Genomic DNA, 14,741 nt, shown 5'->3' with positions numbered 1-14,741 from the left:
GAATGTTCACCAAGATAGACCATATGCTGGGCCAAAATACGAGTCTCATTAAATTACAAATGACTGCAATCAAACAAAACATTTTCTATGAAAACAGGAATATATTAAAAATCAAAAATGAAAAGGTATCTACAAAAATCCTCAAATATTTTAAAGTAACATACTTCTAGATAACTGCTGGGTCAAGGACAAAGTCACAGGGTAATTTAAAAATATTTTAAATTCAACATCAAAGTTCTTCAAAATAATGTGTTTTCATACACCGTTTCTCAGGACCAATTGGCTTTGGATGGTCAAAAAAAAAAGCTTCATTAAAACCATTCAATTGCTTTCCTTGAATCCTTGGGCAGTCAGTTACCCTTCGTTTTTAACCTCACACCTATAGGAATGGAAAGCTAAAAAAAGCACTGTTATATTCAGTTTGTTATTCAGGGAAAGGTGGAAAATAAATAAAAAGATTTCCAGCTTCCCTTATTTTATAAGTCCAGAAATTATTATTTTCTTTGAGTGTAGTGGGTATTAGGATTGTAGAAAATTATGGTTATAACTAGCTTTTTGCAAGTAAGGTGTTTGCAAGTAGGAATGATCTTATAATGTTAACTGTGATGTGAAAAGGAATTATTTTAGTGATGGATTTTGATCAAGATAAAATTTAAAAAAATCTACATGTAGACATATCAGTGAAACTGCAGAAAAAAAAAAAAGAAAAATCTAAAGCAACTAGCTTTTTTTTTGAAGGATAGATTATCTTCAAAGAGGCAAAATGTATACTGACAACTCTACTTAAGCAAGGGCAGCAAGAAAAATCAAAGCAGAATAGAATTATGCAATCAATGTGCTGAAAGAAAATAATGACCAACATAGAAGTCTATACCCAACACAAATATCCTTCAGGCATGAAGATGAAATAAAGACATTGTTGGGCAAAAATTTAGAGAATTTACTACCAACAGACCTTCAGGAAGGAATTAAGTATATTCTTTGGGCAGAAGGAAATGTTAATGGTTAGAAGGTTAGCTATGTAGGAAGGAAAGAATTCCAAAGAAAGCTATGAATACATGGTAAATCTAAACGAACACTGACTATGTAAAGTAATAATAATAACCTGATGTTTAAAGTATAGAGAGTATTAAAATAGAAAGCATATGTAAATAATAGCATATTGGTTGTATTTTCCTGTGGAGGGTTAAAGTACTAATTAACTTACCATTTCTATCTAGGGTAAACAAAAATTGCCCAACTTTCAGACTAACAGAGAAAAAAGTGGAATTATAAAATTAATGACTTCATAAAAAAGCAAGAAAGGGGAAAAAACAGAACATAGCAGGGGCAGAATAAACAGAAAACAGTAAAATGGTAAATTTAAACCCACATTTACTGTTTTAAGACTCTTGAGGACAGTACATGGGTGTATGATAGAAAAGAATAACTGATTTAATCACATTACTTTGTCCTAAGAAGTTCTCCTTAATAAGTTCCCATAAATGGAAGTTTAAAAATGCTACTTCTTGAATACTTTAGATACCCTCAGCACCAGCAAGGCACTCTGCATGCATCCTCTTTTTATCCTCACAATGAACCTGCAAGGTGTGTTTTGTATACCCAATTGGAGGTGAGGATTGCCTGAGGTTGCTCAGGCAGTAAGTGACCAAACAGGATTCAAAACAGTTCAAACTCACCCCAACCAGAATATGCATCCAACCATGATGCAATTCTTACCATTTAATAAACAAGGTTTTGTCATGTTATTTAAATATATCTTAAGTTCTTAACTGCCCAGAAGAAACAGAGGGACAAACGTTTTGCAACAAACCCAACTTTTAAAAAGTAAAATTCCTGAGATTCCTCAAGTTAACTAAATAGATCTTTAAAACAAATGTACCAAACTTAGCCTACAGTCCTGTGCAAAGATACTCATATTCAAAGCAAGCATTTATGGAGATGCTATGCATCCTATATTTTTCCATTTTGTGGCCCACGGGGCATATGCATTTCAATTTCTACTTAGATCTTCATGTAATTCTGCCAAGAATATGCATTCATTTCTTGTTAAAAGTAGTTTTCATTTCTGAAATGATTTATACTGGAGGACAATATAATTACATTAGAAGACATTTTAATTTGCAAATTCATTTCCAGCCAAGATTTGTGCAAAATAAAATCTAATTTATGCCAAAGGATATCAAACTTGCTAATCAATTCTTTTTTAATGACTTCCCAGGAAGAAACTCGTGTTGTCTATGATTCTTTACACAGCACTGGTATCTTCCAACCATATTGCTTTTTACAAGTATTCAATCTATTTTTATGCTCTTTCAGAAATGAGGGTTGCATTATCTATTTACCACAAAATGAGAACTTTGTTGCTCAAATGATTAAAAAGGAAGACTTTGATTGTTTTCCTTCAAGTCATTTATTTCCAGGTATGTTCACTTTTATTTCCATCACTTCTTTACTGCTTGATCCCTAATGCCTTCTATACTGATCTGTTAACTGTATTTTAATATTATTCAACATAATGCTGAAGTGACTGTAGCTTGTCCCAAGACCATTACAAGAGAACAAGTTGGAGAAAGAAAAATCGTCACTAGAAAAGATAAATGGGTGACACACTGGACCTTAAACTCTGTTTCTAATGGAAATTCCCACGCAGTAGATGAAAAGTTACCAGAAAACATGAACTGCCTCATTAACTTTATGCCCAAGTTCTATCAGCAATTGATTTTTAATGCCTATGTTCATCATTTATGAGCTCTTCCCATTCTTTATATACACTTAAAATTAAGCTTTATAAGATGAACTAGTTCCATGGTGATGCTCACTGCATCATCTATATAAAGCACTTTAAAGAATAATCCACAGAGAAGAAACATAAAGCTGATGAGCCAGTATTGTTTTGTGATACAAATTACTGATTATCAAAGTCAAATGTGGCAGCTATAATTGCCACTCTATTTGCAATAACCTTAATAATCGCCAACATATCATGAAGATACTTTTGGAAAAATGGGGTAATATTGTTTTCTTTTTTGTATTTCCACAGCATCTTTCAGCCAAGGTTTCTGACAATACTACAGTGAGGCCATCTGCATCACCAACATATTTGTCATTGACAGAGAGATAACAGATTTGGAAATTGTTGCACATCAAAACAAAGCAGATTAAAGTGAGCCGAAGACATCAGTTTTCAAAGTGGGTTCTAAAATGCCAATTCTATAGACTCAGTAAATAACCCACTGAGCTTTGTAGAGTTGCTTGGAATAGTTTTTTTTTTTCTCTTAATAGAGAGCCATATTTTTAAAAAGTAAGTAGAAAACTAGGTTTTAAACATGATTTTGTTAGTTTACTTATAGTTGGCGGTGAACAAAACTGTTAAGGCTAGCTTTGCTGTTACTGGAACTAAGTTAAAAATAAATTTCCAGAAGCCAGGTTGATATGGGAGATATTTTTTACTTTACCCCTAGAGGATAGCTAACATTGGCTAACATAGCCAACCTCTGTTGTAAGCCTCGATATATGTTAACTCATTTAATCCTTTCAACAATCCTGTGAAGGAGGTACTATTATTATCAATATTTCAGGAATGAGAAAATGAGGCAGAAGGGAAAAATAAATCACCTGGATCCTTCAGTAAGAAAGGGAAGGATCCCATCTAGGTGGTCTGGCTCAGAAGCCTAATTCTAACCAAAGTGCTCTCTCTCTTCAACTGAAGTGTTCAAATTGAGTGTAAAATGTTTTCTTTCATCAAAGGCATAGAAGAATAGTTGGAGGAATTCTAGTATATTGCAGGAAGCCTCAAAGAATCTTTAAAATGGAGCTGCTCATTAATTGGATTAGTGAACCATCAGTGGGTTCTTCCCTTTCTAACAGAAGACTGACCTGCAGACTTTCACTCTGACACTTAAAGTCTTGCTCAGTGCTCTACTTTATATCATTTAATCCTCACAACAACTTTATAGAATACAATGGAATTATCTTCATTTAAATCAGCACATGATGTGGACTTCTGTGAAAATGAGGGCAGAGGACACTACAAATATTCTGAAAATGCCAAGGGTTCAATATAGTTCTACATCCCTTTTATATATTTGTGAAAAGTTTTGCCTTAAAAATTTGAGACCTCAAATATCAACAGATATTCTGATAGTCTGTTCTATAACAGTTTTCTTTTTTTCTTTTATTTTTAACTGAAGCATAGCTGATTTACAATATTGTTAGTTTCAGATGTACAGCAAAGTGAATCAGTTGTGTGTGTGTATATATATATATATATATATATATATATATATATATACACACTTAGATTCTTTTCTTTTTTTTAAATTATTTATTTAATTTATTTTTGGCTGTGTTGGGTCTTCGTTGCTGCTCACGGGCTTTCTCTAGTTGCGGCCAGTGAGGGCTACTCTTCGTTGCAGTACGCGGGCTTCTCATTGCAGTGGCTTCTCTTGTTGCAGAGCACGGGCTCAAGAGCACAGGCTCAGTAGTTGTGGTCCACGCGTTTAGTTGCTCCGCAGCATGTGGGATCTTCCCGGACCAGGGGTTGAACCCGTGTTCCCTGCATTGGCAGACGGATTCTTAACCACTGTGCCACCAGGGAAGTCCCAGATTCTTTTCTAAGTTATTACAAGATATTGAATATAGTTTCCTGTGCTATACAGTAAATCCTTATTGTTTTTCTACCATATATATAGTGGTGTGTATCTGTTAATCCCATACTCCTAACCCAACCCCTTTCCCCTTTGGTAACCATATTTTTTTTTCTATGCCTGTGAGACTGTTTCTGTTTTGTAAATTCATTTGTATTATTTCTTTTTAGATTCCACATATAAGTGATATATATAATATTTGTCTGTCTCTGTCTGGCTTACTTTACTGTGATAATCTCCAGGTCCATCCATTATAACAAAGTTTTTCTAACATAGATAAGTTAATACAGGAGATATATGGGGTGACGATGTTAAGATAATGTGGAAACCGGGTTGGTTCATAGACTGTTTTTCCAAGTCAAGGGCATTCGAAATTGCAGAAATAGAAAAAGGAAAAGGAAAAGAAAAAGCCCTCTGCTGGGCTGGTAACCTGGCAACAAGAGCCTTTTTTGGCTGTATTTTAGAAAAATGAGCAACAAGAGCGTATTCGCAGGGCTCTCTCGGAGAGAGGCACCACAGCCTCGGGCAGTTCTTGGCTGCTGGCAGGTCCACTGCCTCCTGTGCCTGCTGTGAATGCAGCCCCACAAGTTCTGATCTCCATGTCATTCGGCTTCGTCTCAGCGGAGACTAGTCCTTGCCTAATTAAATTTTGTCCTCATTCCTAGTCTACTGTTTTGTGCGATCTATGTTCCTTGTGTCAGATTCCAGCTACACTGAGCTGCCTGCCTTGATGGGCCATTTTAATCCCCAGTTATGAATGAGGATTATCTTTTTGGTGATGGTTGATGTTATCAGCGCTCTTCTTATCATTATGTAGGATAGCTTATAATGCAAAACAATAAAATAATCATAAACATCATCAGATGGAAAATCTTTTTTTAAAGGGTAACATATTTTCAGATATTGCAGTTCTCTACCTCCATGTTTGCTTTTTTCCACCAGGTTCTAAACCTGGTGTGTGAGAGGGGAGAATATCAAAGTTGACAAGGAAAAATTCTGTATAACTCATACCTTTCTACCCTTCCCTTCTGCAAGACTATGTTATGTTGAAAACCACCATTCTTGGGGAGGAAAAGTGGAGAATAACCTACATTTCCCTAATCCCTCAAAATTTTAAACTCAAGAGTTTCAGGAGCCTTAGGAATTTATATATATATATTTTTTTTTTTTTTTTGATGTCAGGGAGGAGGGTTCTATGTTTAAATGCACTTATGTAACAAGCTTTCCTTAGAGTAAGTAAAAGCATCCTGTTTCATGTTAAGTACTACCATGTAAGATGTATCAGTATATATTTTTTGCAGCAATTTTAAAGATTCTTTCAAATCTAGATTGACAAAGAAGCTGTTAGTTTTAAAAATATCAGTTAAAGGGAAAAAACTGAAGACTCCTCCTAATTCTCTGAAGGTTTTCAGAGTAAAATTATTTCCATCTTGCTTTTCATTTAAAGAAATCTTAGCTTTTTTTTCTTACTTTAAATATGTATGTACTTTGTCATTTTCTGTATCTCCCAAATGGCTTTTCTATCCTGAAGTTGGCAGGCATTCCTTTAGACTGGTGGCCCTCAGGTGAGTAAGAAATGCAGTTGAGATTGAAGAAATGCTGTGTCTGCTCAAACTATCTCCTCTTTCTTCCATTGTGTCTTACTATCTAGCTTGAAATATTCGCTATTAAAATCGTACCCCCCATCCCCAAGTTAGACAATTGGGGAAATGTTGAGAATCTCTTTTATTAGTTGGGACAACTGAGTTTTCTTTATTTACAATTTATACTCCACATATTGCCAACATATTTGAGACAGTCAACAATAAAACTGTGTCCATTATGGAAATGAAAAGTAATCGTTCCCTTCTTTCGTACTTATCCCTCCTAATAATAAAAAAGCAAAAGTCAACTTTGAATCAACATTTGTTAAAATTGTCAGAAAACATAAGCCAAAATAACATTTGATTATTTCATATCAGAACATTCTGGTAGTCTTAGGCAAAGGGGAAACTGGATAGGTAGGGAAAAGGTTTTATTTAGGATTAAAGAAATGCGCCAGTTACTAAGATTTTGACTCTCCTTCCAGCTGTTTTACGTGATACTGGAGTGGGGACTTTGCAAACCTCTTTGCCAGCTGGCTCCCTATTAAGCTTTGCCAATCGTGCTCTGTGTGTGTAGGTGTGTGTGTGTGAGAGAGAGAGACAAGTTTTAAATACGTCCAAGATCTTTCCTTTGTTCTTCCAGCTCTAAGGGAGGTAGCTGCTTCCTCATTTTCTCTTTTTTGCCTTTTCAGTCACCCAATTAACTTTATACCTAATTGATAATTACTTACATGTTCTATTTTCTCTGTTAAGTGACTAGTCTGACTGCAGTCTCCTGACTAGATCTTAATGGATACCAGGCAGTGTCTCTTAACATGTTTACTTACGTGAAGCAGTAAGCCTCTTAAGACAGTCACACACTCTTCCTGAGCTATTAAGGCAAAGGTCTTCCCATAATATCCAATTTTTGTTAAATATAATGTTTCTTTTAACAAAGAAGCATGTAAAGCATTGTTTTATTCCCTTTTTAATTTTTGGTAAAATACTTATTGTAAAGATTGTAATTTGCTTCCTTTGGATGTGTAAATGGACTATGTTAGTCAGGCCCATGATTGCATGAATCACACATGGGTAGGAAAGCTCCAAATCACCCCCCAGTGCTAATTTTTCTATATGATAGTTTGGTAAATAAAATGAGGATTGTGGTCCTAGAAGCTTAAAAACTAAACCCAATTGGAAATCTGGTTTCTTTAATAATTCACTATCAGAATATTTAAAAACAAAAAAATTTTAAAGTTGTTAGAAAGACTGCTAGTTCCATAAAGAAAGGTGATTATATTAAGAGTCAGTGATTATTTTTTGCATGAAATTTAACTTTCAGCTTTCTGACAAGCCACAGCAACACCATTGTTGTTATGGACAAGTAAAGTTCACTTTTTCTTCCACAGATTAGTCCATTCATTATAGGAAAGTACAATCACCAAGGCTCAGGGGTTTTCAGGACTGCTGTATAATGAAACATATGGCCAAGGAGTCCAGAAAAAAGGGCAATATAAGGGCCAAGATTATGAGGCAGGAAGGACCTGGAATTTGAGTTCAAAAAGAAGGTAGAAGCCAAATTTACTTAGGATTACCTTAACAGTGGAGTGCAGAGGACAGAGGAATAGCATATTTAAAATGCTGGAAGAAAAAACTATCAACCAAGAAATCTATACCTGGCAAACTTTGAGAGAACTTAGATCTACCTAACAAATATTTACTAAAGAAAGTCCTTCAGACTACTAAGAAATGACTCAGGATGGTGACTTGAATCCACAGGAAGAAACAAAGAGCACCAGAAATGGTAAATATGTGGGTAACTATAAAAAAGTGTATAAATATTCCTTTTCTTTTCTTATAATTACTTTAAGAGACATAAGATCCAAATGTCCATTGGCAAGTGGAGGGGTAAACAATGATATGGAATATTTTCATTATGACAAGGATCCCTATGTTGCCCTTTCATAATCACACTCAACTCCCTTCCCCACTGTACCTCCCACTCCACTCCCTGCCCTGTCCCTGACCCCTGGCAACCACTAATGTCTCCTCAATTTGTATAATTTTGTCATTTCAAGACTGTTGTATGATGGAATCACACAGATATTATGTAACCTTTTTGGATTGGGTTTTTTTCACTCATCACAATTCCCTGGAGATTCATTCAAATTGTTGCACGTATCAATAATCCATTTCTTTTTATTACTGAGTAGTATTCAAGGTTATGAATTCCAGTTTCTTTAGTCATTCACCCACGAAAGAATGTTTATTTCCAGTTTTTGGCTATTCCGAATAAAGCTGTTATAGACATTTGTTTACAAGTTTTTACGTGAGGATAAGTTTTTATTTTTCTGGGATAAACACCCAAGAGTACAACTGCTGGATATTATGGTAGTTGCATGTTTAGTTTAAGAAACTGCCAAACTGTTTTCCAAGAGTGGCGAGGAATTATCTTTTAAAAACTTCTAGGCTGGGAACAGGGAGCAGATCAAGTCTGTTGAATGGGGTTTGCTGCCAGGCTATGGAGCAGGTAAATGAGCTAAAGTGAAGGGCAATAAGGCCCTGAGTGCTGGCAACATGGATGGTGCATTACAGTGCTGCTCTGAGGCGGTAAGTCAGATCCCCAGGCCCATGTGCTCTCCAGCAATCACTCAGCATCCTACACCAAGAACAGAGACCGCCAGAAGGCTTATGAGGATGGTTGCAAAATCATTGACTTAAAACCTGACTGGGGCAAAGGCTATTCCCAAAAAGCAGCAGCTCTTGAGTTCTTAAACTTATATAAATCTGCCACTCGAACCTATGACAAGGGTTTAAAACATGAAGCAAACGATCCTCAGCTCAAAGAGGGTTTACAGAATACGGAGCCTCAGTCAGCAGAGAGGAAATTCAAGAATGCTTTCAACATGCCCGATCTGTACCAGAAGTTGGAGAGTGATCCCAGGTCAAGGACACTGCTCATGGATCCTACCTACCAGGAACTGATAGAACAATGTCTAACAGGCTGTCTGACCTGGGCAAAACTGCAACATCCCCAGATCGTGACTACCCTCAGTGTCTCCTTCGAGGCTATCTGGGCAGTATGGATGAGGAGGAAGAAGTTGAGACACCTCCACCACCACCTTCTCCCTAAAAGGAGACCAAGCCAGAGCCAATGGAAGAAGACATTCCAGAGAATAATAAGCAGGCACTGAAAGAAAAAGTTGGGGAAGGATGCCTGTAAGAAAAAAGACTTTGACACAGCCTTGAAACAGTATGACAGAACCAACGGCCAGGACCCCACCAACATGACTCACATGACCAATCAAGCGGCCATGTATTTCACAAAGGGCGACTAGAGTGAATGTCAGGAGCTTTGTGAGAAGGCCATTGAAGAGGGGCTAGAGAAGCAAGAAGACTATCATCAACAGATTGCCAAAGCTTATGTCAAATTGACAGAGCCTGTTTCAAAGAAGGAAAGTACAAGGATGCCATCCATTTCTACAAATCTCTGGCAGAGCACTGAACCCCGGATGTGCTCAAGAAATGCCAACAGGCAGAGAAAATCCTGAAGGAGCGAGAGTGGCTAGACTACATAAACCCTGGCCTGGCTTTGGAAGTATCCCCAGGCCAGGAAGCACTACACAGAAGCCATCGAACAGGACCCCAAGAGATACCAAATTGTACAGCAATCGAGCTACCTGCTTCATCAAACTCCTGGAGTTTCAGCTGCCACTCAAGGACTGTGAGGAATGTATCCAGCTAGAACTGACCCTCACCAAGGGTTATACATGGAAAGCAGCTGCCCTAAGAAGCAGTGAAGGACCGTACAGAAGCCATGGATGTCAGCCAGAAGGCACTAGACCTGGACTCCATTGTAAGGAGGTAGCAGATGTTTACCATGGCTACATGATGGTCCTGTACAACCAACGTGACAGCCCTGAAGATGTGAAGCGATGGGCCATGGCCAAGGTGCAGCAGATGAGTGACCTGGCCACGTGGCTCATCCTGCAACAGATGCAGAAGGACCCCCAGGCACTCAGTGGACACATAAAGAATCCTGTAATAGTGCAGCAGATCCAGAAGCTGCTGGATGTGGGTCTGATTGCAATTCAGTGATGACTTGCTCATCATATCCCTTCCCTTCACCCTCATGTGGAAAAAGGAGCTGGAACTGTGGCAAGCAGCATAGAGCAGAAGGGAGAGAAAGGGAAAAGGCGAACATCTTCTCTCTATGCTTATACAGACCTATGTGGAAGATAGAGAAACTTGTACTGGAGTCATTTGTGTGGCCTCTGGGCCCTCCTAGCACACACACGGTCTCTCCTGCTGCCCCGGGGTTTCACGTGTCCCACCCCTGGCGCTCAGTCGCTGTCCCAGCTGCTCTCGCATAGTTGGTGATTTGGGGGCAGGGAGTAGGCATGTATGTGGAGGGGAGGGTGTTCTTCCCAACCTCAGGCCCAAGTGTCTTCACACTATTAGCTCCATGACCCCTTCACCAACAACACAAGCCAGTCCGGCATGGTTACATGTTTAAAAAAAAAAAAAAGAAAATTAGCTCTGTTTATTGTTAGTACTGACCAGACAAGAGAAAGATAAAGAAAATACATCTTTGTTCAAGCTTAGTTCTTTTACAGGAATAGGAAACTAGAAGTCTATTCAGATCCTCTTATCATAGCTTAATTAATGAGAAAAGGTGACAGTGCATTATTATCAAGGTGTCTTTGAAAAAAAAAAGCAATTTATTAATAAAAGCAGCTTAAAACTTCACAACTATTTTTAACGTTGACCTAGGAGCTCAGTACCTGTAGTGTTTTCATGGTCTACTGATGTAATATTTGGCACTGAGCAGACTCTGAATGTTTTACTCAACGTTTTGGGATTAAAATACAGAAACGTTCTCCCCATGTTCCCAAGTATGTAAACCTATTTATCTTGATTTATTTTTATAAAAGAACAAGGCCTCAGAAATACAGATACATGTTCTCTTCCCCAAAACAAAATAAACTGTATCCTTTGAAGCTGAAAACTAAAAATTTCAGAAGATTTTTGAATAATTTAGAAGGTTCTAAACCTTGAGACATAATATTCCAATTATGAAATCATTACTGCACAGCAAGTAATTTTGGCCCAAATCTGTTCTCTTGAAATCTGAAGTCAACAGGAGTTCCGTGCAGGAGACAATCACGTTCAACCAGTACAGGGCCACTCCTAGACTTAAAGCTTTTCAGTTCATGAAATATTTATGCATCCTAAACCGGATTTAAAAGTCATCACAGGCATCTAACCTGCAGGCAAACTATTCAGTGTTTTCTGCTTTCTCCACATACCAGCTGCCTAGGGTCCCAGCCACTCCAGTTGAGTATTTCATACTATTCTCTACGCAACTCTATTCCACCACATCTGAATATCTGAATGCAAGAGATCATAGCTCCCAAGATATTTGGTGCAGGAAGGTCCCTAGAAGTCCTATGTATAATCACTGTGAGGTCTTCAGTTTCTTTCATACAGACAAAAGTCACTTCTCATCATTGATGACATTTCCCTCCTCATTCTATCCAGGTTGGAGCTGCTACGATGTCTTTCTTTGTTCCTATCAGTTATGTATTATCAACATTCATTTTCCCCTGTAGCATTTTGTATTAATTCACTATCCTTATCCGGAAAATAAAAATTTTATTTAAATTTTTTCTAATTAGTCCAGTAGAATTCCTTCCTTTCCCATAATAACCCTCTTAATGATGAGTTTTTATTTCTTATTAGTTGTTATAATACTGGCTTACTTGAAGGAGTTGTAGCCTTTCCTTATATTGAATAAATATAACACATAGTCAGTGAGTGCCTACTATTTTCACTGTGATATCACTGGAAATTCTGTGGTTTAAAAGATGGATAAATTTCCTACCCTAATGGAGCTTACAGCCTAATGGTGAAGAGAGACATTAAACAGATCATCACACAAGTAATTAATTACAGTGCTAGCAAGCATAAGAAAAAAAATGCTACAAATGTACACATAAAGGGACTGGTAATCTGGCAGGAACTGTAGCCTAGCAAAAACGATGCTCAGCCTGAGACCTAATAATGATTAGGAGTTAAGAGACAAACGGAAGAAGAAGTGTGTCACTAGAGTGAAAAGGATTTTGGCATAGTTAGGAACCCACAGAATGTCACTGTGTCTGGAACTCAGAGCATAAAGGGGAGAAAGCTGCAAAAGAAAGCTGGAGCCAGATCCTGCTGAGTCTAGTAGGCTCTGAATTTTATTCAAGTTGCATTTGAAGTATTTTTAAGCAAGGGATTGCCATGATCAACTTTGTACTTTAAAAGGATCACTCCTGGAAAATGAAACAAAGTAACCATTTGACTTAGATGGGGTGGGGGGAGAACAAAAGTGGATGAAGGAGCACTATTAGGGGCCTTTTATAGATGCCTAGGAGAGAAATGATGGATTTCTTGGATGATTGTGTTGGTACTGAAGAGGAAAAATACCTTACATGTAAAGCTAATGAGATGTGGTTTTTAACCAGAGCAACTGAATGGCTTGGACAGGTTTAAGGTATATGATTTCAGTTTGGGACGTGTTTGAGTATGGGCTAGAATATGAGTTCCAGGATGACAGATTTTTTTTGGCCTTTTTTGTTCACTGCTGCAACCTGTGCCTCCGGAGACATTCAAGTGGAGATATTGAATAGGCAGCGAGATTATATGGAATTGCAGCTCAGAAGAGAGATTTGGGTTGGTATTAAAAATGTGGGAGTCGGGACTTCCCTGGTGGTCCAGTGGTTAAGAATCTGCCTTCCAATGCAGGGGATGAGGGTTAGATCCCTGGTTGGGGAACTAAGATCCCACATGCCGAGGAGGAACTAAGACCCGCAACTAAGACCCAACACAGCCAAATAAATAAATAAATAAATATTTTTTTAAAATGTGGGAGTCTACTGTATATTAACGCATATATGAGGAATCTAGAAAAATGGTACTGGTGAGCCAGTTTGCAAGGCAGAAATAGAGACAAAGATGTAGAGAACAAACGTATGGACACCAAGGGGGGAAAGCAGGGTGGGGGTGGTGTGATGAATTGGGAGATTGGGATTGACATGTATATACTAATATGTATAAAATAGATAGCTAATAAAAAAATAAAAATAAAATAAATAAACTTTGTACCTGTTTTTAGAAAAAGAAATGTGCTAGTCAGCAGGATGTAGAATGTAGATCCTCTCAGAAGCCAGGACAAAACCGAGCTCCTCTAGGGGAAGGCTGAAGAGTGGGGAAGTCAAGATCAAGGACCGGTGCCCAGCTCGCCTTCTAACAGCTCTCTGCAGCACCATGTGGTTGCCAAAGCATTTAATCATTCTCATCATGACCTCTGTGAGACTCAGTCCTTGTGCTGAAGATGTTCAGGCCCCAGTATCTCCCATTACAGCATTCAACTTAGACCTGTTCCACAGGAATACTAAGCCCTTCAACTCTCTCTCTCCACTCCTTCTTTCAAGAGCAGTGGATGGAAGGAAATTTAGGAAAATGGGTTACAGTATAAAATGGAACATGATGCTGAATTGTTGATGGAAGATACAGACTTTAAAAAAATTAATTAATTTTTATTTTTATTTTTATTTTTTTGGCTGCATTGGGTCTTCGTTGCTGTGTGCGGGCTTTCTCTAGTTGCAGCGAGCGGGGGGCTACTCTTCGTTGTGGTGTGTGGGCTTCTCATTGTGGTGGCTTCTCGTTTTGGAGCACAGGCTCTAAGTGCGTGGGCTTCAGTAGTTGTAGCACGTGGGCTCAGTAGTTGTGGCTCGAGGGCTCTAGAGCGCAGCCTCAGTAGTTGTGGTGCACGGGCTTAGTTGCTCCACGGCATGTGGGATCTTCCCAGACCAGGGCCCGAACCCGTGTCCCCTGCATTGGCAGGTGGATTCTTAACCACTGTGCCACCAGGGAAGTCTGGAAGATACAGATTTAATGCTTGACCCTTTCTAGCCATCAGAGCCCAAGTCAGGGTGGTAGGGTACATTTTTTTAGCCAGGAAGTCATTTCTATGCTCTTTATAACTCAGCATACATTTCACACTTAATTTCTCCTTAATACAATACTGGTTAATAAAATGAGATCTCTTCATAGTATGACAGTTGCTAAAAAGGCAAAACTTCTAAAAACCAAACTGGTTAGAACCGGTTTAGAACCAGATTCATTTTTAGAAGTACCTATCTTATACAACAATGAATTCAAAAGTGTAATTTGTTTATTCTATCTATGTGCTTATCAGAATGTAAACTGCACTAGGTAACCAGTACAAATTGTCACCGAAATGGAGAAACCAGAAGTCACTGAGAGTTATGTTAAACGGCAAAAACAACCACCAAACACTCTGCTCTGTGTCCAGAATAATTGAACATTACTTCTTTCGTAAGCAAGTTGAAATGATTTCTTTTCAAAAGACAGAGTTTAAAGATGCAGTCTGCATAAGATGCTCTTCTCAGTACATGACCCCCCAAAAATCTCTAGTTAATGAAGTTCATTGAATAAACATGGCTATCATCATAACTGATATCAT

At 38.0% G+C, this 14,741-nt stretch overlaps 1 pseudogene across 1 annotated transcript; it reads left to right on the top strand.

The window, feature by feature from the left end:
* Positions 1 to 4,303: 4,303 nt before the first annotated feature.
* LOC309631943 (stress-induced-phosphoprotein 1 pseudogene) lies at positions 4,304 to 14,735 on the top strand (annotated as a pseudogene). The gene has a single exon. The product of its transcript is annotated as a stress-induced-phosphoprotein 1 pseudogene (transcript).
* Positions 14,736 to 14,741: the final 6 nt, after the last annotated feature.

Source organism: Balaenoptera borealis (assembly GCF_965194805.1).
Source record: "Balaenoptera borealis genome assembly, chromosome: 7".
Classification (NCBI taxonomy): Eukaryota; Metazoa; Chordata; class Mammalia; order Artiodactyla; family Balaenopteridae; genus Balaenoptera; species Balaenoptera borealis.
This window is presented reverse-complemented; position numbering and strand designations above follow the sequence as displayed.